This window comes from Bos taurus, chromosome 3, assembly GCF_002263795.3.
Source record: "Bos taurus isolate L1 Dominette 01449 registration number 42190680 breed Hereford chromosome 3, ARS-UCD2.0, whole genome shotgun sequence".
Classification (NCBI taxonomy): domain Eukaryota; kingdom Metazoa; phylum Chordata; class Mammalia; order Artiodactyla; family Bovidae; genus Bos; species Bos taurus.
The window spans coordinates 83,255,189-83,282,191 of record NC_037330.1 but is presented as its reverse complement, the minus strand read 5'-3'; the positions used below and the strand labels follow the sequence as shown (position 1 = coordinate 83,282,191).

Below are 27,003 nucleotides of genomic sequence, written 5' to 3'. Positions count from 1 at the left end.
ATCTGAGCCACCAGGGAAGCCCAGACTTCCATTCAGTTTAGTTCAGTTCAGTCTCTCAGTCATGTTCAACTCTTTGCAACCCCATGGACTGCAGCATGCCAGGCCTCCCTGTCCCTCACCAACTCCCGGAGTTTACTCAGACTCATGTCCATTGAGTCAGTGATGCCATCCAACCATCTCATCCTCTGTCATCCACTTCTCCCACCTTCAATCTTTCCCAGCATCAGAGTCTTTTCAAATGAGTCAGTTCTTCGCATCAGGTAGCCAAAGTATTGGAGTTTCAGCTTCACCATCTGTCCTTCCAATGAATATTCAGGATGGATTTCCTTTAGGATGGACTGGTTGGACTTTCATTAGGTAACTCCAATTTAAAAAAAAAAAAACACGCACACACAAAGATGTTCACATTTTTTCTTCCAGTCAGATTTTAGGAGTTTTTTTTTTTTTTAATTGAGGCCCCTCTTTTATACTTTTGGGTCTCCTTTAGGGCACTAGCTCAGAGCAATGCAGGTGGTGGAGTGTGCAATTAGTCCTTCTGATGATCTGCTGTTGTCTGCACCTGAAGCCGAGAAACACAACACAGGACCTTGGACCTTATCTTCATTTACTAACGGGGAAACTGCAGCTCAAGGAGTTGCCCATACCATACAGCAAGGCCAAGGTCAGATTCTGCCCCCTAGCCGCCTTCTTTCCTTTATAAACCTCGTGCTGATGGCCCTGGTCTGCAGGGTAGCATTGTAGAACACCACATTGATGGTTTCTTTGAAAACAAACAATGTGGCTGGTGTCCCCAGTTTATACAGAGGATAATGCACCGATGTGGGTAAATTGAGCAGGTGACCTTTGCTTGCAGCCTCTAGCCACAGGCAAAGTGTGATGCACAGCAATGGAAATAGTTGCCACTGGCAATTAGGCACATCTTGTGCACTGGGTCCTTGACCCATCCTCATTCAGCCCTGGAATGGTACTAGCTCAACTCCCCTGTAAATGAAGTAAAGATGGCCACCTCATGGCCCGGCCTCAGCTCGGGATGTGTTCAAAGAAACAGCAGTTAAGTAGAAAAAAATGAATTGGAGGCAGTCCAAAGCTTCACTGCAGTCTCTAGAGAAAACATGAAAGGGGAAGTGCATTCTTAGCACAAAGCCAAAGTCTTAAAGTTTTTCTTTCCTGTCTCTGCTCTTCTCAGTATCTATTTCCAGCAAAGCAACTGCTCCAGCAGCCGTGTGCTCTGTTCCCCAGCATCCCTAAGCAAACTCTCCACCTGGCTCTTCCCTCCCTCCCCTCCCTCACCTCTGGCATCCACTCACCCATCCTCTGCCATCTCTCTCTCTCTTCTTGTCACAGTCCTAATACTGGCTCCATTTGTCCAGAGATTTCTCGTCACTGGATGACCCCAGGTGGCATAATAATGGAGGGGCAAGAGCCAAGCAAGCTATGCCAGAAGTTTTCTTAGAAGGGAATTACTTGAAAGCTCTATGGGCAAAGAAATTTTGAATACTTATGCATTTACATTTTTAATTCCCTGTCACATCCATTTTACAGATTCAAAAACTGAGGCATCATCATCATAATAGTCACTACTCCTATTGTTATAATAATAAAATTATTGTTAGCCAGACACTGTCCAATGTTGTACAGTGATAATGTTCAATTTCATAATGACCATATTTGGTAGGTACTATTATATCCTTTTCACAAATGATAGGCTCAGGACATAAAGCTAGTAAGCTGCAGGTTGGAATTCAAATGGAGATATGTCTCACTCTAGAAACCAAGCTTTAAACCACAGTGTTCTCTGCTTTTCAGGTTTTAGTTCTGCAGTTGTTTGTGAAGTGAGTTGCCCGTGGAGTCAGAATAGAAAGAGAAGGAACAAGACAGGATTTAGCAAAGGAACAAATTTACCGTTTAATTCCATCACCACTCATGCTCATTAAATATAGGATCATTATTAACATATAAACAACATTTGGGGGCGTGCAATAGGTCTATAAATAAGATGCATTTATTTGCAAAGGACTAGACTAAGAAATGCAGTGACATTCTGCTTAACTTAAAATTATTTAATCAATACAATACAATTACTTTTCAAATAATCTTTGAAAGTTCCAAGGAGTCTTGAAACATTTAATTGCTATTTAATCAGATAGCAGCAGTCAAATTACACAGATGTCAATTTTAGAGAAAATGCTCTTTGCAGATCTATTGCTCTGTCAAAATTTCCATTGCAAGCATGTATTTTCAGAGTTTTAGGTTACAAATTAATTTCCTTTCTTTTTTGTTCACAGGGGTGAGGGTGATGTGGCCGCTGCAGGGCTTCACAGCTCCTTTCTCATGTAACTTAGGAAAGAGATGCCTTTCCTGAGAGTGGAACATTTCCCCCCAAAGCAGTAGGATGCTGCTGCCAAAGACTTAGTGCAGGACCCAAGTCCAGCCCAGATTCCCCTTAATGGCTCCACATATATAAACCAGGAGCAGCCTTGGGCCAAGACGTGAGCCAGAAGTTTGCCTGGATCCTACTCACATCCACTACACCTATTCTGAGGAACCCATGAAGTGAAGGCAATAGATAAGAATGGAACAAATACCCAGAGAAACCCATAAGTCAAAAAGACTCATGCACTTTGCACCCTAATCTTCACTGCAACACTATTTACAATAGTCAGGACATGGAAGCATGGAAATGTTCTTCCAGAGAGGAACAGATAAAGATGTGGTACATATATGCAATGGAATATTACTCCACCATAAAAACGAATGAAATTGAGTCATTTGTAGAGACATGGATGGACCTAGTGTCTGTCATACAGAGTGAAGTCAGAAAGAGAAAAACAAGTATCATATATTAACACATATATGTGGAATATAGAAAAATGGTATAGATTTATTTCCAAAGAAAAAGAGACACAGACATAGAGAATAAACATATGGATTCCAAGGGAGAAGGTGGGGGGGCGGTGAGATGAACTGGCATATTGGGACTGGTGTATATGCACTAACAATATTATGTATAAAATAGATAACTAATGAGAATCTACTGCATAGCACAGGGAACTCTACTCAATGTTCCATGACCTAAATGGGAAGGAAATCCAAAAGGGAAGCAATTTGTATATACATGTGGCTGATGCGCTTTGCTGTACAGTAGAAACTGGCACAACATTGCAAAGCAACTATATTCCAATAAAAAAAATTTTTTTTTAAAGACTAGAACAATGAATACAAAAATCAGGATCTCTGGGACAGGAATCAATGTTTTACAAGCCCTCCAGGTAATTTTTAGGCACTCTATAGTTTGAGAAGTCCTGCTCTAACTTACTTTTATTTTTTTTTTCATTTTTTTTTTATAAATTTTATTTTATTTTTAAACTTTACATAATTGTATTAGTTTTGCCAAATATCAAAATGAATCCACCACAGGTATACATGTGTTCCCCATCCCGAACCCTCAAAACACTTTGGGACTCAGTTCAGTGCTTCTCAAACTGTATTACGCACATCCAACACCGACAGATCTTGATAAAATGCAGATGCTGAGTCAGTGCGGGTGGGGTAGGGCCTGAGAGTCTGTATTTCCAACAAGCTCTCAAAAGATGCTGATGCTGCAGATCCCAGCACCAAGAAGCCAGCCTGTGATGGGTGTCTGTCTGGTTGGGAAGTGATGGGAAGGTATCCAACAGACCTCAGCATAATTCCTCACTTCGTGCTTGCAAGCTATGTGACCTTGGCCATGTCACTCTACCTCGGAGCCAGTTTCCTCAGCTATGAAAGGGTATAGACAGTAGCACACACCTTAGAGGCTGATGTTATGATGGTAACATGCCTGGACTTAACACAGCATCGGCATGCAGAAAACACTCCAAGATAAGCCGTGGTTGCTGTGGTGTCTGAGGGAAGGAAGGGAGTAGTAAGTGTTCAATAGTTGTTCCCTGTATGGTCATTATTCATTGAGAGCTGCCATGTGGCAGGACAGGCCCTGTCCCAGGCAGCACCATACCACTTCCTCCTCCCCGACGGCTCTGTGTGCGAGGTCAGGTGTCATTTGTCCTGTTCTGCAGATTAGGAAGCTGAAGTTCAGAGAGCTTGAGGAACTTGATTCAAGTCACAAAGACAGTGAAAGGCAGAGCTAAGGCTGAATCAGGTCTTCCTGCTAAGTTTCTATGCCCAGACTGAGGCATGCTTCTGCCCACACCGGCCTGCAAGCCTAGGTGGGGGGAATGGTGGTGAGCTGAAAACACGTACCTCTCGGGGGTGATACTATGCAGGACTAGGTGGTAGAGGGGGCGGACAGGCAGGGCAGACAGAGTCCTTGAGGTGGGAGTGCTGAGCTGCGGAGGGACATCAGGCCCCAGAGAAGGAGTGGGGCCAGGCTTCACAAGAATGTGGACACCCAGCAATAAGGAACTTGCTTCCCTGGTAGCTCAGATGGTAAAGAATCTGCCTGCATTACAGGAGACCCAGGTTCAATCCCTGGGTCGGGAAGATCCCCAGGAGAAGGAAATGGCAACCCACTCCAGTATTCTTGCCTGGGAAATCCCACAGACAGAGGAGCCTGAGGGCTACAGTTCATGGGGTCACAAGGAGACACGACTGAGCAACTAACACTTCACTTCAATCAGGAATTCAAAGGGATGAGGGCTGTGTCCCTCATGCCCAGGACAGTGATGACCCATACCCGTGCTCCTTGAAGATGTCACAGTGACATGAATCAATTGATGGATGAATTAATATTTCAAAGGCAGCAACTGATTTGGAATTGGTAGACAGGATGTGTTAGAGTGGAGAGAGATTTTCACTTCTGGACTTTTCCCCTTTAAAAGGGGAGCAGTTCCAAATAGAAGAACAACAGGAATATTTCCCTTGGAGGGCAGCCAGCGCACACAATGCCTCCTTTTCTTCCCAGGGCAGGAGGCGTTAGAGGCCCAGGCCCTGGGCAGGCGTGTGCAGCCTGGAGCCTGCCCGACATACTTACCCACTTGTGCTCTGGAGCACAAAGCCCCCTGCCTGCCAAGCCCAACACAAATGCCTCCTTCACCGCAGCCCTCTGCTGGGTGCAGTGTCAGCAGCTGCTGCCTTTGAAAGTCCCCCTCCAGGGCTATAGTGAGGCTCTTGTGGTGGGGTGTCTCCACTACTGTGTAGAGACAGGAAGTAGTGATGCTTTCTCAACCATCCAGTCTGCTTTGCAGGCCATGAGGCATGGAGTTAAACAGCCCAGCAGCTTGAGAGAAGGAAAGGGAAGCTTCCTGTTCAAACAGCAGCCTCTATGAATGATGTTCAATTAGCCACTGATCAGAAACTATTCTTCAGGCCCAGGGATAGGTTCGGTGGATTCACAGATGAAGAAGCCAGGGAATAAAGATCCTTCAAGGAATTCATGGTTCAAAACAAGAGGTGAAGACCTAAACAAAGACACATGGTGTCACAGCAGTGGGCAAAGGCATGATGGAGGACCATGAAAGCATCACAGTGCAGTATCTCAGCTGGGTTTTGAAGGATGAATAGAAGTTTGCCAGGTAGGCTGGGAAAGCAGCCCTCTATCCCAGAAATGAAAACGGGTACACTGGGCTTGAGGAATGACCAGTGCCCCGGGCCTAACATGCAGGTGTGAGGGGCCCAGAAGGAAGAAGGCAGGAGCTGGAGGTCAGCTCGTTTTATCCTGTTAGAGAGTTGGAAAGTTGCAAAGGTTGTTCTACAGGGAAGAAACCAGATGAAGGCTGGGTTTCAGATATAACTCCAGCTACAGTGAGGGAGGGTGTGTGTCCTCAGAGCCTGGCCCGTTAGTAGACAGTAAATATTTATAGAATGATTTCAAGAGGGAAGAGAGAGGAGCAAATCCAACCAGCAGGCTGGCCAGACTTCATGCTTTCCACTAACTGCTCCTTTTATGTATGTATTCTTTTTTCTTTTAAGAGAACAGCCGCTTTTCTTCTCCTTTATTGAACCATCACAAATGTATATAATCTGAGATTGCAGGCATAATTACATAATGTCTTATACTGCTGGCAGGTTCCTGAATGTTGGCTTGTCTTCCAGAATAGTTTTGTCAACTCCTTGACAGCTGGGGCAATGTCTCTGTGCTCTCTCTGCACAGCCCACAGCATCCATCGTGTGCTGAGCACACAGTAGGCCCCCAGGAAGCAGAACCATGAAAGAGATTCGTGGAGCATAAGGGTGGGACAGGCTCTTGCAATTAACGGAAGCAACTCTCTCATTTTACAGATGAGGAGCCTAAGACCTCAGAAAGGGAAACAGATAACCTCTTGGAAAATGTGTTCACATTCCTACTTCTAGGCACTGACACTTCACAGCAGGGGACTTGGTCTCAGTGAAGGTTTTCAAGTGCTAACACTAAAGGTTAAGGCACAGACTCAGAAATAAACCAGGGATGAGCCTGGATAACAGCAGGTAGAACAACAACACGCAAACCACATAGGCACAGAAGGATGTGTTCTTCTAAGGATGAGTATATAGACAGTACATACTCAATTCTGAAAACAGCATAGCCCAGTGCTGGAACTGCCAGAGGCAGGAGAGCATGAAGATCAGCAATGTGGGCTTTAGAATAAAGCAGGCTTGAGTTCGATTCCCAGCTCTGCCACTTACCAGCACGCGTTCAGCAAATTCCCTAAACTCTGCCAGTCCCTGTGTCCACAAACTGAAAATAGAAAAACAAAAACAAAAGCAAACACCCGCAACTTCCTCCTTACAGGGCTGTACAGATGAATGGGGATGAAGTATAGCAAATGCTTGGGCTTCCCAGGTGGCATGAGTAGTAAAGAACGTACCTGTCAATGCAGAAGACGCTGGTTCAATCCCTGGGTCAGGAAAATCCCCTTGAGAAGGGAATGGCTACCCCGCTCCACTATTCTTGCCTGAAGAATCCCATGGACAGAGGAGCCTGGCGGGCTACAGTCCATGGGGTTGCGAAGAGTCTACACGACTGAAGTGACTTAACCATTTGTTAATGGTCCATTTGGAGGCTGGACCATTTGTCCTCAGGAACGAATGTGTCTGCCTAGTGTGTTCACCCAAAGAGAAGGGTTTATCCTCCAAGGATGACCGAGCAGACAGTAGAAAAGGTGGGCCTGGAGCAGGGGAGAAGCTTGAAGACAAGAGTGTAGATTCTAGAGTCATCCATATTGGTATGATTGGTGTGATGGTTATAAAGGTGGTGGGAATGAAGACCAAGAGTGAGCAGGAGAGGAATGTGGGAAAAGTTCAGTGAGGAGCAGGGGAGGAAGAAGAACATGTGCCTTGCATCCTAAAAACCCAAAGGTGTAAGTCTTGAGAAAACCCATGTCAGCAAAGCAGGGGGAAGATGCCCGGAGTTGACAAGTGGGTAGAAGCAGCAGGTGGGGCTACTCTTCACTACTTCAGTGGAATGCAGGAGAGACAGGGCAGTGCCCAGGAGCACCCCATTACCATCACAAAATAAGCCTTCTTGGTTTAATAGTGAATGAAGCCTCATAACTACTCTTGCCAAAACCATAGCCACGAACTACATGCGGCTACTGAGCATTTGAAATGTGGCTGGTTTGAATTAAAAACTTTCCTGTAGCTCAAACAGTAAAGAATCTGCCTGCAATGAAGGAGACCCGGGTTCAATCCCTGGGTCGGGAAGATCCTCTGGAGAAGGGAATGGCAATCCACTCCAGTATTCTTGCTTAGAAAATCCCATAGGCAGAGAAGCCTGGAGGGCTACAGTTTGTGGGGTCACAAAGAGTTGGACATGACTGAGCGACTAACACTTAACACTTAGTCTGAATTAAAATATGATGTGAGTGTAAAATGCACACTTAAGATGAGAAAACAAATGTAAATATCTCATTAATTTTTTGCTATTGATTTCATATTAAAGTAAGTGAGGGTAAAATGTGCACTTATGATGAGAAAACAAATGTAAAATATCTCATTTAATTTTTGCTATTGATTACATATTAAAATAATGATATTTTGTATGTACTAGGTTAAATAAAAATATATTATTAAAATTAATGTCACCTGTTTCCTTTTTATTTTACTTAATACACTACTAGCACATTTTAAATGTGACTTGCATTATATTTCTATTGGGAAGAGCTGGTCTATAAGGCTACTCTGATACTAAACACAGCTATATAAATGGAACTGGCCAGTACTCTAATAGAAGCAAGTGAGGTTATCTGAAGATCTCTCTCCTCTATTCTCTGAGAGAATGGGAAACAGAACTGATTATTTTGATCTGTTGGATATGGGAATAGAGGGCCCGAGAGATGTGAGCTAAATTAGAAAAGGGATCCGCTGTGGGATGTGGAAGAGGATTTTTATGGTGCACTACTGACTGAGGCCAAAAAAAAGGGCTAAATACCCAAAATGAGACTGCATCATGTTGGAAAAGCCCATAAATCTGCAAGTGACCACAAAGGCCAGCCTCCCTTTTGGCATCCAGGCTCTGCACCAGGCTATTCTCAACCCGCCAGCTCCCAGCCTCCACTGACCTTGGGGTGACCTCCAAACATGTTCCCTTCATCTGCTCTCACCAGTCCCTCCCAGTACACTAAGCCCCACGACTACATGCATTCCAAAGAGTCTTCCCCACTGGCCAGAATGAGAGCCCCTCCCGCAGCCCCCGCCTTTCAGGAGCTTCCTGCCAACAATTAGACAAACAGGCAACATGATACAGCACGACTAGCGTGGACTTCGAGCCAAGAAATCCCGATTTGTCCAATTTCTGCTGTGTGAGCTTGAGTCGTATCACAGCTCCTCTGGGCCTCCGCTGCTTCATTTATTACATTATACAGACCTAAACTTAAAACAAGCGCTCGACTATCACATCCAGGGAGATCCAGACTGCCGTGCGCTTGCTGCTACCTGGAGCTGGCCAAACACGCCGTGTCCGAGGGCACTAAGGCTGTCACAAAGTATATCAGCTCCAAGTAAATATAATATGCCTAGCCGCTGTTAACGGAGAAGGCAATGGCACCCCACTCCAGTACTCTTGCCTGGAAAATCCCATGGACGGAGGGCCTGGTGGGCTGTAGTCCATGGGGTCGCTAATAGTCGGACACAACTGAGCAACTTCACTTCACTTAAACTTGCTAGAGGGTTCATGAGATATCAGAGTAAGAAGTCTTTGTTAATGATGTGTTACACAAAGGAAAGAGAATATGGTAATCTAATGGAAGGGGAAGGAGAGAAGTGGAGGAGAGAACTGCATAGCAGGAGGCTGTGCCATTTGCAAAGACAAGGTATGAATCCTCCTTGTACTAAGAGGGGCAGACTTTGCCCACTAGTAAGAGGACGCCCTCACGAAGGGCAGGCGCAGGTCACAGCCTTCCTATCAGACATACCCTCCTACCAACATACCTGGCTTCAGGAATTTTCCTGCAGCTGAATAAATAAACATGAGTCCAGAGAAAACTTCCTAAACAAAACTGGAATGTGTCTGCTAATGAACTGTTTGAGATTTTAATGTTACCCAGCACTGAAAAGAGGATTTTAAACTCCATTGAGAAAAGCTGTAATTCACCCCAGATTCACCTTCATCTCTCCCAACTCCCCACCACTTCTCTCCCAAGGGGGTGAAGGGTGGAGAATGAGGAATCCAAGGAATGAAAGACATTTTCTCGATGGTGTAATGGGCTCTGGTGACCCGATATCCAATAAACTGTGCTGAGTACATTAGCGTTCTATTTAACCCTCATCCGATTCTTGGAAGGAAGGAATGAGTATCCCCATTTTATAGAGGAGAGTAGTGAGGTTCAGGGGAACACAGCAGGGGACTCAAAGCTAGCACTTTCTATCCAGTGGTCTCTTGCATTGCAGCCTCTCCTTACATGGGCCTGGAGGGGATGTAATGACCTATAACATGCTCAAGATAGAGGTTTAAGAGAAACACATAGCAGGACAGTATGTAAAAACCTTTTTATTAAAAATTTCTATCCAAATAGCTATGTCAGCATTTACCTAGATATATACAAGGACATGGAAAAGGCAATGGCACCCCACTCCAGTACTCTTGCCTGGAAAATCCCACGGACGTAGGAGCCTGGTAGGCTACAGTCCATGTGGTCGCTAAGAGTCAGACATGACTGAGCGACTTCACTTTCACTTTTCACTTTCATACATTGGAGAAGGAAATGGCAACCCACTCCAGTGTTCTTGCCTGGAGAATCCCAGGGACAGGGGAGCCTGGTGGGCTGCGGTCCATGGGGTCACACAGAGTCAGACACGACTGAAGCGACTTAGCAGCAGCATACAAGGACATATCTATAGCTCATATATAACCACATCCAAATCTAGAACAATAGACCCCATAGACTGCAGCCCGCCAGACTTCCCTGTCCATGGAATTCTCCAGTCAAGAATACTGGAATGGATAGCCATTCCCTTCTCCAGGGGATCTTCCCAACCCAGGGATTGAACCTGGGTCTCCTGAATTGAAGACAGATTCTTTCCCATCTAAGCCACCAGGAAAGCTTGTACCTCATATATAGCCATATCCAAGTCTAGAACAATACACTCCAAATTCTCCCATATGCCATCACCACCATTTTTTGACAGTTTATGGAGTGTTTTCCTTCATATAGTTTTACATTATTTTAAATGTTTACTACTAACTGGTATAATATTTTAAATAATTAATTAAAAAGTAAAGTCAGGTATGACTAAGTATAACAACAGTAACAGTAGAGTTTATTGAGCCTTTCAAATTATAAAGACCACCCACTCACATACACACACACACACACACACACACACTCCAAAAATTATTCAAAAAATAGAAGGAATTTTTTCTTTTCCACTTTTTTTCTTTATCAATTTTAAAAACCACACAAATTTTACCTTGTCCTTCAAGAGTCTAATTTTTTTACGATTAAAAGTCAATAAAATAAGGTAGCAAATGTCTTAAAATGCAATAAATATTTGACAAGGACAGGTGTTTTGGTGTCCTTCCCCAGCAAAGACCAGAGAAGGCGATGGCACCCCACTCCAGTACTCTTGCCTGGAAAATCCCATGGACAGAGGAGCCTGGTGGGCTGCAGTCCAGGGGGTCGCTAAGAGTCGGACACGACTGAGCAACTTCACTTTCACTTTTCACTTTCATGCATTGGAGAAGGAAATGGCAACCCACTCCAGTGTTCTTGCCTGGAGAATCCCAGGGACGGGGGAGCCTGGTGGGCTGTCATCTATGGGGTGGCACAGAGTCTGACACGACTGAAGTGACTTAGCAGCCCAGCAAAGACAGAATTCGCCGTGACTGAGAGGACCGGGTATAATGACTCACACCAGGGCCCCACCATCTCCATCTTTCCAGGTGTCCACTTCCACCCTTCACTTCCTAGAGTTTCCTTCTCAGGCTATCATGCATCAAGCATTGCATTTTCCCCACCTAACTGCTACTCCTCAATTAAAATTTACCCAAGGAGTAGTAAAATTCATTCCCTAATCTAGTAAGGAACTGCAATGGCTTAGTTTCTTTCTCTTTCCTTGTAATGCATTTTACTAGGAGCTTTCTGAACATACTGTTTGAAGATTGGATTGATGGAGTTTTCAAGCTAATTGGCCAGCAGGAGATGCAACCTGTGACTGAAGGCTGTCATCCTGAATGTCCACCACTCAGCCTCCAGCCAGGTGTTGTCACGTGGGGCCAGTGTTGCCAGATCTGATTGTTTTTTCAAAAAACGTCAGGAATGTGGATTTATGTAAAATCTGATCTTTAAAAAAAAAAGAATAATATTGTGCAGATCCAACAAAACTCATATGCAAACCAGATATCATCTATGTACTCACCAGTTAGAGATCAAAGTGGTCTCAGCCCACTTTTCCAGCCTCACCCTCAACTGCTCTGGCCCTGAAAAGTGCACCCACACCTCACCTTATGCCTGAACACCTCCATGTTTTGGCTCACCTTGTACCAACCCATTAACACGCCCTTCTCTAAGCCTTCTCTACCAGCATCCTTCCCATCCTTCAAGGATCTGCCTAGATTGTGCCAACTGTTCCCAATCTTAAATATCAATCTCAATTAATAATGCCCATCCTCCAAAATGCTACATCCTGCCATCGTATTTCCATTGACTCCAGCACTTAGTATGTTTTGCCTCTCATTGCCATTTTTCCTGCATGGCTAAATATTGCTGGTAAAAAAATAAAATAAACTGGAAGAAAGGAAGGACTTTTTTGGTGTGTGCCAGCTATGACTTTGGTATTATTCTCATTTTACAGGGGAGAGAACCAAAACTCAGTGAATCAGTGATTGTCTTGAGCTTTCTGTACATCCTCTAGCTGTGCGTCTTCTAGACTTCCTTCTGCTCCCTCCACACAAAATCTTACCCCTTCCTTCTCTATTTGGTGACTCCTACTCAGCCCTCAAGATGCTTTACCTACCAGCATCTTCCCTTCTCCACCCACCAGTCAGGAGGGGTTCCCCTCCCCCAAGTTCTATGTACCAAGAGCATCCTGTAAGAACATCCATCAGGGCACTCATCAAACTGTCTTTCCATTAGCTAACTAATTCTTTGTCTCTATTGAACTGGAAACTTCTTATCCAGCCCAGTACCTAGCCCAGGCACTTAGGGCTTCCCTGATAACTCAGTTGGTAAAGAATCCATTTGCAATGCAGAAGACCCTGGTTCAATTCCTGGGTTGGGAAGATCTGCTGGAGAAGGGAGAGGCTACCCACTCCAGTATTCTTGGGCTTCCCTGGTGGCTCGACTGGTGATGAATCTGCCTGCAATGAGGGAGACCTGGGTTCGATCCCTGGGTTGGGAAGATTCCCCTGGAGAAGGGAAAGGCTATCCACTCCAGTATTCTGGCCTGGAGAATTGCATGGACTGTATAGCCCATGGGGTCGCAAAGAGTCAGACACGACTGAGCAACTTTCACTTCACATCACTTCACCTAGCCCAGAGCAAGTGATCAGTATTTATTGGATGGCTGGAAGGAAGGGAGGAAAGGAATGATGGAGGGAAGGAGGAAAAAGGGAAAGAGAATAAAAAGGATAGTAACAGCCCATAGACCACCAACACATGGAAGCTGTAATGGAACTTCACAACTGCAAGCCCCATTTCTGGGCTAGAATTGATGCTGGCTCTTTTGTGCTCTGCCTCGAAGTGGAAGACTCCCATTGCAGCCCCTTCTTTGCCACTCCCACAGTGGGGCAGGCAGGTGGCAAGGTGGCAGGTTGCTGCTTGGCTTCGGGGTCCCAAGAACCAGCATTCACCTCCACTTCTCAACCCTGGTCTCCAGCTCGAGGGAAAGCGATTTTGTGCATCAGCCAGGCTCTGCTTTAGAAGGATAACTCCGGTTTGATGGATTGAGAGTGGGGATAAGCCTTCCCCAGAAGCTGGCAGGAAAGCACACTGGAGAAGGCCAGGGCACGGGGAAGGGAGGACAATCCTCACTGCCCGAGGGGGAGAGGGCCATCTTTGTTCCCAGAACCCTGGAAGTGTGGCGCCCTGCTCTGGGAGTTGCTGGGAAACTCCTGTGCCCCCCACCCATTCACCCCTCCTATTCAAGGCCAGGAAGCTGGGCCAAAGCTGCTTCTGCTCCCGGATCCTCTCCCTGCCCCAGCCCGAAGAGAACTATCCTGCTCTCCAGAGACACTGCAGAGAATCTCCCCTGGCTTGATGTTCTCAGAAACCCAACTGCCTCTCAGAGGAGCAGTTTATACCACTCAGTGAGACCAGAGGGATAAGGAAAAACTCCTGTCTCCTCACCACCACTCCACCAAAGTCAAGCTGGGGAGGGAGGCCAAGGATGCCGCTCCTCCTGGGAATGCATAACCTCAGAGAAATTACCTAGAAGGCAAAGGATCCTCGATCCAGGGAGAGGAAAGGTCACAGGGTCCACCCTCTCCCAGGGCCCCTCCCACCCAGACTCCACATCCAGGCAGCTGGGGCAGAGGAAGCAGAGTGCCCCTCGTTTCCCCTTTCTCCTCCATCGCCTCCCTAGTGACCCACCCAGATGCTCCCCCAAGCCCTCAGGGGCTTTCAACCGCCCCTCCAGTTTAAGTGAGAGCCTTGGGCAGGTCTGGCACCCAGAGTCAGCACTTTATCTCAGTAAATCCTCAATAAACCAATAAGGTGGGATCTTTCACCCTGTTTTAAAAGTAAAAAAATGAAGATCAAAACCATCTTATAATTAGAAAGGGGAAAAATATCTTAAAATGAAAGGAGACTACATTAAAACAAAATTCTTTAAAAACCAAACAAATAAGTGCCAAAATTTTAGCTAGAGAACCAGATAATCCTAACTGCTTAAAAAAAAAAAAAAAAACAACCCCCTCCCCCTAATTTTATTGACTGTATTATTTGTACACGCTTTACGTGTACTATCTCATTCCATTCTTGGGGTAACCCCATAAGCAGTCTCTTATTGTCTCCATTTTACAGATGAGAAACTGGAGGCCAAGGGGAGTGTGACTTAACCGAAGCCCTGGGACATTCTGCTCCTCCAAGGGGCCACAGTAGTTGGGTAACTGGTTACCCTTCAGGGTAACATATTTGCATTTTAACAACAGCTCTATGGAGAAGACTAAGTAATTTAAAGGAATGAAATGACTCTAATGCCAGGAATTTCGGGCCTCAGCTCTGCCAGTGGGCAGAGTTCTTAGATCAAGAGCCTTTTGGCACCACAAGGCATCACCCGAAGGCGGCCACCTACAGGCCTGGCTAACACGGGGCTCCATTCAGCAGCTGGCAAAGCCCGGGGCTGCTGCTGCTGCTAAGTCGCTTCAGTCTGTCCGACTCTGTGTGACCCCATAGACAGCAGCCCACCAGACTCCCCTGTCCCTGGGATTCTCCAGGCAAGAACACTGGAGTGGGTTGCCATTTCTTTCTCCAATGCATGAAAGGGAAACGTGAAAGTGAAGTCGCTCAGTCGTGTCCAACTCTAGCAACCCCATGGACTGCAGCCCACCAGGCTCCTCCGTCCATGGGATTTTCCAGTCAAAAGTACTGGAGTGGGGTGCCATTGCCTTCTCCGAGGGGGTAGAATGGGAGAGAAGATGAAGTCAGAAGGCCAGGCCTGAGGCAGGGACTCGTGTGGGGCAAGTAAGCAACTGCAGAAGCAAGTGATTCCAGGTGCTCCACAAATGTCCCCTCATCCCCAAAATATTAGCCTGCTTACCAGTGTGGAAGGGCTTCCCAGGTGGCAATAGTGGTAAAGAATCTGTCTGCCAATGCAGGAGACTTGAGATGTGGGTTCCATCCCTGGGTCGGGAAGATCCCCTGAAGAAGGGAATAGCAACCAACTCCAGTATTCTTGCCTGGAGAATCCCACGGACAGAGGAGCCTGGCAGGCTACAGTCCATAGGGTCACAAACAGTCAGACACAACTGCAGCGACTTAGCACGCATGCCCGCACACCAGCGTGGAAGAGACACTTCCAGCATTAGTGTCAGGACCAGGCAGTGCGCTGGTGTTAAGAGGTCTGTGTTCTCATTCCAGCTCAGGTCTGCACTCCCAGACCTGCAGCCTACCCACACCAGTCCTCAGTATCCTCTCTGCAAGCAGAGGGGGGTGGTCCAGGTAACCACTGAGGTTTCCTAGAGACCAGCTCCAGGTGATGGGACCCAGAACAAGTGTTAAGGGTGGGAAATGGGATGCTGAAAAGGGGGCTGAAGGACACTGTTCACTAGCTTTCATCAGGGCTCTACTGGAAAGGACTCTGCACGAGATGCTGCACCAAGCACGGGGATGAGGAAGGCAGCGTCTACCCAAGCAACACTCAAGTGTCTCACAAGTAACACTCAAGAATTCTCCAGTAAGAGAAGCGATGCCTGCTGCCCACAGGCCAGGTTTGGGGGTTTCAAGGAAGCCCTTCTAGAACAGCCTGTGTGTGAAGAAGATGGGGACAATGTCCCGCTGTAAGCAGAGAGAGGAGGCACTTAGCCAAAAAGAAGCACCAGAGAGAAGACATGCAAATTTAGGAAGGGTGCACTATTACGCCCCATTTCACAGACAGGAAAACCAAGGGTCAGCACAGTCAGAGCCAGGTGACAGAGCCGGAGTTAGGACACAGTTCTGCCTGACCACAGCTTTCCTCTTAACATTTATTCTGTCCTCACTCCTGGAGCATGTGTGCATGTGAGTGGATTCAGGGTGGAAAGTGGAAGCAAGGAGGTGTGAGAACAGGCAAGAGGCCAGAGGGAAGGGTGGGGAAGACAGGAATGGATAGTAAGCACTTTCTTACCAAAACAAATTGGCAGCCATAGTTTTCCCAAACAGACTCTCCTGTGGTTGCCTAGAGCCGTTTTTAAGGGCACAGGATTCTGGAATCAGGCAGATAAGTGCTAAGCTCCAGGCTCCACCAGTTAATACCCTTGTGACCTAGAGCAAGTAATCAACTTCTTGGAGCCTCACTTTACTCATCAATACAATGGGAATGACAACAATTATCCCTTACTGAGTAGTTGGTAAAGATTAAATCACTGCTCTGTTTAAAAGGCTTGGCATCGTGTCTGGCACATGGTAAGCAATCAATAAAAGATAGCAAAAAAAACAACCACTAGTCTAATATTGCTCCTGGTGACCCTCTTCCCTCCAGGCTTCCTCCTCAAAATCAACATCTGGTGAGTCCTCCCACATTCTCATGGACTCCCTCCCTCCTCCATTCAGCCTTCTTCTATTCCCGCCATTTCAGAACCCACTTCAAAGCTATCTTTCCCACTGCTTCTCTTTCTTCCTAGGATCCTAGCTTGCATTTGGTTGAGTGATGATTCATCACTTAATCTACACAAGCTCCTTAACTTCTCAAGAACATAACTGTCCATTCTGTGACTGCTTCAATGGACAGGTTTGCATGGGATTGGTGATCAAAGCTCAGGTTGGTGGGTCTGCTAATAAGAATTACTGAACTACTTGCCCATGTGTGCCTGCAATTTGTAAACTTATCTTTGGATATATATTAAAACCTTCTACCCAAACCACAAATTATGTGCTTTTGCAAATTTGCCAAACTATTAAATGAAATTTACTGCTGCTCAAGAATGTCTTGTACTAATTAGACAGAGATAGATGGGTATATGAAAGATTAAGGCAAGGGAGGGTGGGAAATTGGGAACTAAAGCTTACTGATTTTCCATGACGGGGTGGTCTTAACCCTTTTTTGTGCCACGGAATTCATTAGCATACTGAGTAAGCCTACTGGACCCTTTCTCAGAACGTTCTAAAATATATAAAATAAAATACATAGCTTGACCACAAAGAAACCAATTACAATGAAATATAACTATTAATTTTTACAAAATGAGTGTGCAAACAGTAGTATATGTTCTTTATTAATGCATTAAATAACAAGCTCTAGCGGCAGGTGTAATAACTGCTCTAATTTCAAAGCTGCGATGAGCATAAATCATAGTTCTAGATATCTGCAGCAGCTGAAATGTGATATGAAAATATCTGTGATTTCTCCTGGTGACAATGTCACAGGTACTGTAAATACTCTGCTCTGTTGCCTACATTCATCATTGAAGAAAATGCTAAATAAAGATGCTATATTTTTTCCCCATCCAAGTTCACAGACTCCTTTGAATTCCGCAGATGGGCCCCTTGAGGCTGTTAACCCCAAGTAAGAATCTCTATTAGAGCCTTCATAACTCAACAGGTATCTGTACTAGGTATATCCTGAGTTCCTGCTTGCTTTCATCTCCTTCTCAAGGGATCTTTACCCACACAGCCCTTCCTGCCTCAGAAGGTCAAGTTATGCACATACAACCCTCCTCTGGCCTCCCCTCCCAGCTGATTGGCCAAAGCTGACCAGAGACTTGCCTGGAGAGAAAGCCTCAGCTTCCAGAGAATCAAGCTCAGACAATAGGATTCTCCCTGAAACTTGAACTCAGAGACAAAGGAGAGGACCCTGTGACAGTACAGAGAGGTGAGGGTAGGGGAGACGGATGCAGTGCAGGTGCTGAGTTGAGCCAATGGCACTCAGAGTGAAGACCAGTGACCAACAGCACCGGGGGAATAACCTCAAACTCAGAACCTTGCCCCCCGCCCCCCACCCCTACCCCACCCCCACCCCGGCAACATCTTGAGGATGCCTGGCCTCCTTCCAGGCCTCTGCTTAGATATCATACTGCATTCATGGTTCCTCACTCTTTTCATTAGAACCAGCTTAAGGGAGTCTCTTTTCTGTATCAGAATAGCCCTGAGTCAGTATCATCAACAGCAAATACAGATGAGGAAGCTGAAGGAGTCACTTGCTTGGGCCCACAGGGCTAGTAATCCTTTTCTGAGGAAGAGAGAGGTGATGGCCTTTATTACTTATCTAGTTAAAATTTCACAAATGATAAATGAAAACAATCTCTTAAAAAAGTCAGCCATTACTGCTAAAATGTCCTTCTGCTACACATCTGTACTGCCCTAAGAAGTACGGCCCTGATCGCAGTAGGCTCTACTCAGCCACCACCCAGCGTAAAGTGCCTTGTCTTTTAAACCTTTCCCCAGTTGTAGGATGGCTATATTTTCCAAGGCAGATGACAGTGGGGTGTTAAGGACCAACCAATGAACATAGCACCTGGAAACACTCAACCCTGCTGTCCGGTCCCCTGCTATGAAAATCCAAATCGATTTCACTGAGAGTCGGCATCTCTGGCTTCTGGGCAGAAACCAAGCTGTGAAGGAGAACCGGCACCAAAGGCTGCTCTTTTATCTTTGCATGGAGCAAATTCTCCCCAATGTCATAATTCTCTCCCCCTTGTCACTTGACGTCAAAGCAACAAGCTAGAAATACAAAAACATACCAAAAGAGACACCAGAGATCCTTCCACACAATGGAGGGAAAGCCACAGTCACATAAAAGAAGACAGATACATATATATACATCCATATATATATGTATATATACACATAATCCCCAGAAAGAGAATCAGGATTTGTGTCTTTTCCCACAGTGCTTGTGTCCCCAGAAAGCTAAGTGAGGGGCAAGCCCCAGGCCCCAGAGGCCCAGCAAGGTAGTGAGGCATTCCTTTTGAAAACAGACTTCTTTCCCTTGGAGAAGGAACCTTCAGCCAGCCTCTTCAGACACCACCAATCTATAACCGCGTGTATATCACATTAAGCATCTACTTGAAATCTTGGGAAACTGTGACAATCTTATTTTCATTGGGAAGGTACTTCTTTCCTTTAATTGTACTTTGAAATATTATCCATGTAGACTGGAAACTTCACAGAAAGGCTTATTATTAGTTATCTAAATCTAGTCTAAACAGTCTAAACTCTGGGTCTGGATGATTAGCATTCTGAAGCACAGAGAGGTTATCAGTCCAGTTGAAAATCACACAGCTGCTGAGCAGTAGATCGAGGCTCCAATCCTGGAGCTTCCCACATACTCTACCACAGAATAGCACCAAGTGACCTCCGGAGACAGAGAACTCTGTCAGTCTCAATTTTATCATTTATTAGTTCCGTACACCTGGGCAAGTCATTTACCATCTCTCATTTTCATCATTTATACATCTGAGATTATGACTGCAACTGTCTCAAGGATCACTGCATGCATGAAATGTGCCATGGCTTGACACACCTGGACCCATTATTAGATTGTACTGCTCCTGTCTCACATACAGAAGTGAGTGTATCTGCCATTCGAAATGTGATAACTGTATCCACACAGCTGCCCAGAGATTAGCAAGAAAAGATTGTTATCAAACCCATCTTACAGTTAAGAAAACTTAGTATCCCCAGAGATGACCTAACTTGCGTGAGACCAGAGTTTTAAAAGTGAACACATTCTTAATTATCCTTACTGTCCTCCTTACCACATTCCCTGAGGAAGGGTTACCTCTTTCCCCTTCCCCTACAGAGCAGCACCATCTATCACTGGCTCACCCTCCACAACCATTCCTTATAAACTGCAGTCAACACAGTGTCTGGCACAACACAGAGACTCGATGCAGTTTTGAAGAATGCACGAAGTAGTGAATCATTGAAGATCCTGATCTGCAGTTAAGAAGGCATTGCATGGGCGCAGCTGCCTGAAGCACGCGTCTTGCTGCAGAAAGCAGGAGGCAGGCAGGCAGAAAGCAGGAGGCAGGCAGGCCAGAGCTCCAGTTGCAGTGAGAGAGAACCCCACTCCCTCCATGCCTTCTCCCAGCCAGCTCTACGGGGAAGAAGCCTTCGAAAAGATGGAAAGCTGGGCCCCTGATCTCAAGAGTCCTGTCCATAGTGTTTCCAAACCTGGCTTACATGGCTCAATCCAGAGCCCAGAAGACAACTGTGGTGCACACGTGACCCTCCTCCAGCTAAAATAGATGTAATAACATTGTAGGCAAAGGGCAGTAAACAGGCCGGGGAGATGGCCCATCTGTCTTCCTAATTGTCAACTCTGCCCATAACAAGATTTGTCTCCCTGTCACACCTTAGGCTGCCACTGAACTGAAGCAAAACCAAGATATCCATCTTCCAGCTACGAGCAGCGGTCTTCATAAGGGGCCAGGGACAAAAAGAGGCTACTTGACTACAAGAAGCAGAGACAGCTGGAAGGGACACTGGCCTGAGAGTCAGGAGGTGGAGGGATGGGGGGATGACGGGGTGTGTGTGGAGACTGGGATGGGGGTGTGTATCCATACTTCTGACCAACTGTAGGTACTCAGGCAGTTACTGGCCCTCATTGGACCTCCATTTCCTATAAAATCGAAGTTCAAAGTTCTAGAAAGTGGGGTCAATGAGGGGGGAGGAGGGCTGTGAATCACATGATATTGTATGCAAGGCATTTTAGGTTATATGGAAGACATTTGGAAGAGCAGATCCATAATTTGCATCAGAATCTCAAAGATATATGTAATACTCAACACCCACCTTCCATAAAAAAGTTAAGAAATACTAGGCTAGATGGTTTTCATCCAATAAGCAGTTACTTGGCACTTCTATGTGCCCTTCTCTGTGCTCAGCACTTGAAACACAAATATGACAGGAAAGCCCTGTCTTTACGAAGTTCAGAGCATTTTACTGCTCGATGTGACAGAAGCTTAAGAAACAAAGAAGAGGGAGCATTTGACTCTGATCCAGAAAAGGCCTTCAGGGTCCTGGGGGAATCCTAGGTTAAATGTTGATATTGAAAGTTGAGTGTGCATTCACTGGGTGAATAAGTAGGAAGAGTATTTTAGCAAAAGGGCAGCAACTGTTTCAGAAACCGAAGTATAATTGTGAGTAGGACAAAGAAGATGCTCACTGAGGGAAGGGGTGGGTGGAAGGAGAGATAGAAGCCAGAAATGAGGCTGGAAAAGCAAGGAGGGTCCAGATTAGGAAATGCCATATAAACCAACCTAAAGAACTTTACATTGTAGCCAATGAGTTCATTCAAGTTTTAAAAGTCTAGGATGAACTACCATGATCAGAATGAATCTTCACGAATTTTGGCAGAAGCCTTAGTCCTTTGTGAGCACAGTGGGTAACAGGGAGCAAGTAGAGGAAAGAACTGCTGCCTCTTGGCAATCTGAGGGGGCATGGGCTGTCTGCAAAGGTGCTGGTTGTCAGTGCATGCATGACTCACCCTCCATGACCCTTCCTTATAAATGTCAATCAGCACAGTGCCTGGCACAACACAGAGACTCAATGCAGTTTTGATGAATGCATGAGTTAGTGAATCATTGAAGATCCTGATCAGATAAGAAGGCATTGCATGGGCGCAGCTGCCTGAAGCACGCGTCTTGCCGCAGAAAGCAGGAGGCAGCCAGGCCAGAGCTCCGGTGGCAGCAAGAGAGAACCCCACTCCCTCTATGCCTTTTCTGCACTGGCATGTCAGTCTCTTCTTCTCTCCCAGACTGGGTGACTCCAACTGCTGGTGATTATAGCTGAGAAAGGAAGGTAGTGACTGGCCCAGGTGATGGGGTTCAGAAGTAAAGCACATGCCATTTGGGCCCCAGGTCATCACTTGGTAAACAGTCTTTCAACCCACCTAAAGGACTCTGCTTCTTGCCTCAGGGCTCTCTCACATGCTGCTTCTTCTGCCAAGAAGACTCTTTCCATCCTCTTTAAGTAGTTACTTCTTTTTCATGGGAATATAGTTGCTTTACAGTGTTATGTTACTTTCTGGATTACAACCAAGTGAATCAGCTACATGTATACATACTTTGTATCAGCCTTCCGAGTGAGTGACTACAGTATGTATCACAGATTCTTATAGCACCTTATCCTTTCCTTTCAACCAATTCAGCACAGTTTGTAATCCTATATTTATTTGAGTGATTTTATTCTTGGCTGTGGACTGCAAACTCCATGAGACCAGACATTTCTGTATCTTACTCCCTTGCTGGTGCCTGGCACAGAGCAAGTATATGTTGACGAATTATAGACTGGTGTGGACCATGAGCCATTCCCCATTCTCACTGCCTTTAACATATCCCATAACTCACATTTTGGTCCAGTGAAGAAGAGGTTTGGAGAGGGGCAGGAAGGTTGGACCTGAAAAGGCAATATCAGAATGAACTTTGCCTCTGTTGCAAATATAGCTCTGTGTTCTCCTGTGTCCTGTCTTGAAAGACTCTAAAAGAACCCACATTTGGTTTACCAAGGAGGATCCCTGGGAACCCTTTTTAAGATGCTGTCTCTCCAAGCCTCAATCGGTCACTGGCTGCATCCGATCCTCTCCGAACCTACTTGGTCAACAGGACCTTGTCCTGCTTCAACCGGTCATCCTCCAAAAGGAGAACGGGTCTCCTCCTCCCTCTGCCTCTCCTCCTCCTGACCCTCCAAGCCTAGGGCGTCTGACAACCAAAATCTCTGGTTCCCTGGATCTGCAGCCCTGGTAGATGCTCAGGGCAAATGCAAATTCAGACCTGGTGTAGGGGCTATGGGGACTGACTTTCCAAGTCCCAAGCTAAGCAACTGGCCACTCGGCAGGTTCAAAGTACTTGGGGTCAAAAGTTTGACCTTAAGGGAGAGGTGAGAGGGAAGGAATCTCACCAAGCCGCGTGCAGGCTCGGTTAAAGCGACCTCAGCGGGGCGGCGGCCAGCACATCCGGCCCCCCAAGAGGCCCCCTTGCCTCCACCCAAGGTCGTGGTCCTACAGGAGCGCTGGAAAGTTCAGCCAGGGGCCGAGGGGTACCAGGGCAGGAGCCAGCCGGGGGCCAGCTTTTGCGGAAGAAGGGAGGCTAAGAGCTCGATTCCAGGTACAAGAAGGAGCCGGCGGCAGGGCGCCCCAGTCCGACACGCTGCATCCCGGACCGCAGGGCCAGGCTCGAAGGCGCTGGGCGGGGGCTGCACCATCCGAGCCGCAAGGGCAACGCGGCCTCCCCCATCCCCATCGATCTCCCCGGTCCCCGACACAGGGGCGCAAGGAGAGGGTGGGGCGGAAGGCGAGTGGCGCCTGCCCTTGGACAGCCCCTTCCCCGTGCGGTCTCAGACCTCGGGCGGGGGCGCCTGCTTGGCCCAGGCTGCCGCAGCCTCTGCTTTAGGGGAGCGGGGGCTGCGGCGCGTAGAGGGGACGAGGCGGGTGACAGAGACAGAGAGGGGCGGCCGAGCTCCAGGGCCAACACCCGGGTCGCGCCGGGCCAGTACCGGCAGGGCCAGGGTGGCCGAGCGCCTTACCTTGAGCCGCGGGGAGTCCCGCGGGGGGCGCCGACTGTGCCTGGGGCTTCGGGGCGCACGCAGCCTCCGGGTGCACAGTCCCCGTCCCGGGCGCGCTCCCCTAGGCTGGCGCACCCTCGTCGTCCGGGGCGCTCACCACTTCGGACGCCCTCTCGCCGGCGGGCTCGGCCTGAGCCAGGGGCGCACACCCCGCGGGGCACACCCACCGCGGCCGCTGCGGGACTGGCCAGGCGCGGGCAGCCCAAGCTGCGCCCGGCTTCTCCGGCTGCCAGCACCACCCGAGTCCCCGCCTTCGCCAGGGGGAAAAAAAAAAGACTCCTGACGCGGCGCGGGCTTTGGTGTGTAGGAAGGGGCGGCATTGCGAAACCGAGGGGAGGGTCTTAGCCTTGGGAAAGTCAAAAAGCTTTTGGATGGAGTTTGGAAGAAAAACTTTTTGAAAAAAGACCCAAAAACTCCTAACCTGTGTATAACGCTTTGCAGATTTCCAAAGTGCCTTTATATGTATTTATCTTAGTTCATCTTCACTGCAACAGTAACTAACTGTTGGGGCATTTCTATCCTCTTAGGTTTGGGAAGACACCATCACACAGGGTAATCATTTGACCAAACCAGGACTAGAATCCAACCTGGGTAGCGGAGCACAGCGAGGGGATATACAGCCCTCTGGGGTTTTCTCATTGCAGAAGGGGAAGCAAGGTGGGAGTGAGTGTAACCCAACTTTTCTCTCTCCTAAGTCATTTCCTTTTCCCTTTGCTTTTCTGCTTTCCAGCCATTGCTTTGGCCCCACTGTCTCACTTCACACTTGCACTGCCCACAACACCTTTTATCAGTTCGAAATATTTGCAATTCAGTCACTAGCCTTGAATGACCTGCTCACTGAGTACAATACTGTGCACAACAAACAGGAGAAAGGAGCTGTTACTGCCCCATTTTGCGGGTAGGGACGAACTAACATGGTAGGGGTAGAATGTATGAGTCTGTGGGACTTCAGACCCCAGCACTGACCCACTGTGCACACCTTTCGAAGGCTCCATTGGTGCCAGGTAAAACCTAACCAAAGGTGTTTCATTTTTGAGATTGAAATTGTGAAGCGGGGGAGATAATTTGGGGCAAGAGACACTTCTGGGACTTCCTTTTTCACATTTTGATGGAAACACAGTTATAATGATGTTTTGCTTCCTCTAGGGCGCCCATATAAACAAATTCATGGCCCTGGAGTCACAGTAAATGGTGCAGTCTTGGCCTCGGTACTGGGAATGATAGGGGGCAGTGAACTTGAGGGCAGCTCCAAGCTCCTTCCCAAGTGAAGGAGCTACTGCTAACCAGCTCTTGCCAGTTTTTGCCAGTCAGAGCAACAAGTTAATATGACCAGATGGACACAGAGAAGATGTAAATCCAGATATCTAAGTCAGGTTTCCCAATATATTGATAACTCAGGAAATCAACCCTGAATATTCATTGGAAGGACTAACGCTGATGCTGAAGCTCCAATACTTTGGCCATGTAATGCAAAGAGCTGACTCATTGGAAAAGATCCTGATTCTGGGAAAGACTGAGGGCAGGAGAAGGGAGCAACAGAAGATGAGATGGTTGTACGGCATCATGTACTCAATGGACATGAGTTTGAGCAAACTCCAGGAGATAGTGATGGACAGGGAAGCCTGGCAGTGCTGCAGTCCATGGGGTCGCAAAGAGTAGGACACGAACTGTTAGGTAGTTAGGATAGAAAACAGGAGTCCAAAATGGCGGTGGCTAAAAGACAAGGAAGGGAAAAGCCCACGAAAATAGAACAAAGGAAGGTCCGAGGACCGAGGACCCAGTGAAGACCTCAGGGAGAACAAACAGCACTCCTGGCTAAGCCAAATTTGCATACGGTAGGCCCAGGGGGAGGGGAAAAAAAACATATAAAAGGAGGAGCCAAAGCGCTTTCTTTCTCTCTCCCCCACATGTGAACTCTTTCTCTCTCACTCTCTCTCTCCCCCACGCTGTGGGGCACTCTTCTCTTCGCATCTTTGGGTCGACATGCCCTCATGCCTCGAGGATGGATTCTCCTGTTATTATCTAAATAAAATAGAGCTGTGACACTGAGCTATAACACTGATTTGTCTAAGAGCTATAACACGGTCCGTTCCAGACCTGAGAGCTAATAACATGGTCTGTCCAAGACCCAAGAGCTATGACACGCCGAGGGCTTTAATGTCCGTCACTCCAAATCTTTGTTGTGACGAGACAGAACTGAGGAGTATACACTCGCCTGACACGACTGAACAACTGAACAACAACATTTTGAAAATGCTAAGCACTTGATTTATAGGTCAACAAGTGATGGGCTATACTGTCTCTTCAGTAGTGTCCGACTCTTTGAGACCCCAGGGGCTGTAGCCCGTGTAGGGCAGAGACAGGCTCCTCTGTCCATGAAATTCTCTAGGCAGGAAAACTGGAGTGGGTTCCCATTTCCTTCTCCAGGGGATCTTCCCAACCCAGGGGTTCGAACTCACCTCTCTTAAGTCTCCTGCACTGGCAGCCCAGTTCTTTACCACTAGCACCACCTCGGAAGACCATAGGTCAACATGGTTCAAGTCAAATGAAATTAGTTTATGGAACAGATCCAGCCCATGGAGCAGGGGTTGGTGCCCCTTGGGTATGTCACAGGATTTCATTTAGGCTTCCCATGGCCCCTGTAGGATGGACCCAGCGCAGATTACTATTTCCATTTTATGTAAGAGGAAACCCTGGTTCAGGAGGTTTCCCTAAGGAGCTCAAGGTTGCACAGCTAATTGCTAGCGTTGAAAGTGAAAGCTAGGCAGTCTGAGTCCTGATCTTGGAGCCTTTTCTTTTTGCATCTTCTGATCTCAAGCTTTTCACCCCCACACCCCCACCCCCTGCCTGGTTTCTAGGCATTGTGAGCCAAGTTCGGCATGGGGCTGGCATTAGGATGTGGAGACATAGCACCTTTCCTGGGAAGACAAAGCTGGAGTGCCAGACTGCTGTCCTCGAAAGCTCAGCCTGATGACTCAGAGAGGAAGCTGTGTCTTGAGGGTAAAGCTGAGTCAGAGAAAACAAGGCCTGAACTGGGACAGCCTCAGCTTCTAAATCCCAGATTAGATTGAGAAACAAACTAAGCAAATACATCCAGCCCCGCCCCCCAGCCCCTCACAAAATCAGCAGCCATGGACACAGAGACACTGACTAGAGCGCTGCCTATTTCTCTTGTCATGACTAGGAAAGCACCAATCAGATCAGCCGCTCAGTCGTGTCCGACTCTTTGCGACCTCATGAATCGCAACACGCCGGGCCTCCCTGTGCATCACCAACTCTCAGAGTTCACTCAGACTCACATCCATCGAGTCAGTGATGCCATCCAGCCATCTCATCCTCTGTTGTCCCCTCCTCCTCCTGCCCCCAAACCCTCCCAGCATCAGAGTCTTTTCCAATGAGTCAACTCTTCACATGAGGTGGCCAAAGGACTGGAGTTTCAGCTTTAGCATCATTC

At 47.2% G+C, this 27,003-nt stretch overlaps 1 protein-coding gene across 1 annotated transcript in view; it reads right to left on the bottom strand.

Moving 5' to 3' along the window:
* The window catches only part of KANK4 (KN motif and ankyrin repeat domains 4), a 75,491-nt gene extending 51,837 nt beyond the window's left edge, over window positions 1–23,654 (bottom strand). Inside the window, exon 1 of the mRNA XM_005204509.5 lies at window positions 23,511–23,654. The gene's annotated coding sequence lies outside the window, so the exon portion shown is untranslated. The remainder of the gene's footprint in view (window positions 1–23,510) is intronic.
* Between the last annotated feature and the right edge of the window lie 3,349 nt (window positions 23,655–27,003).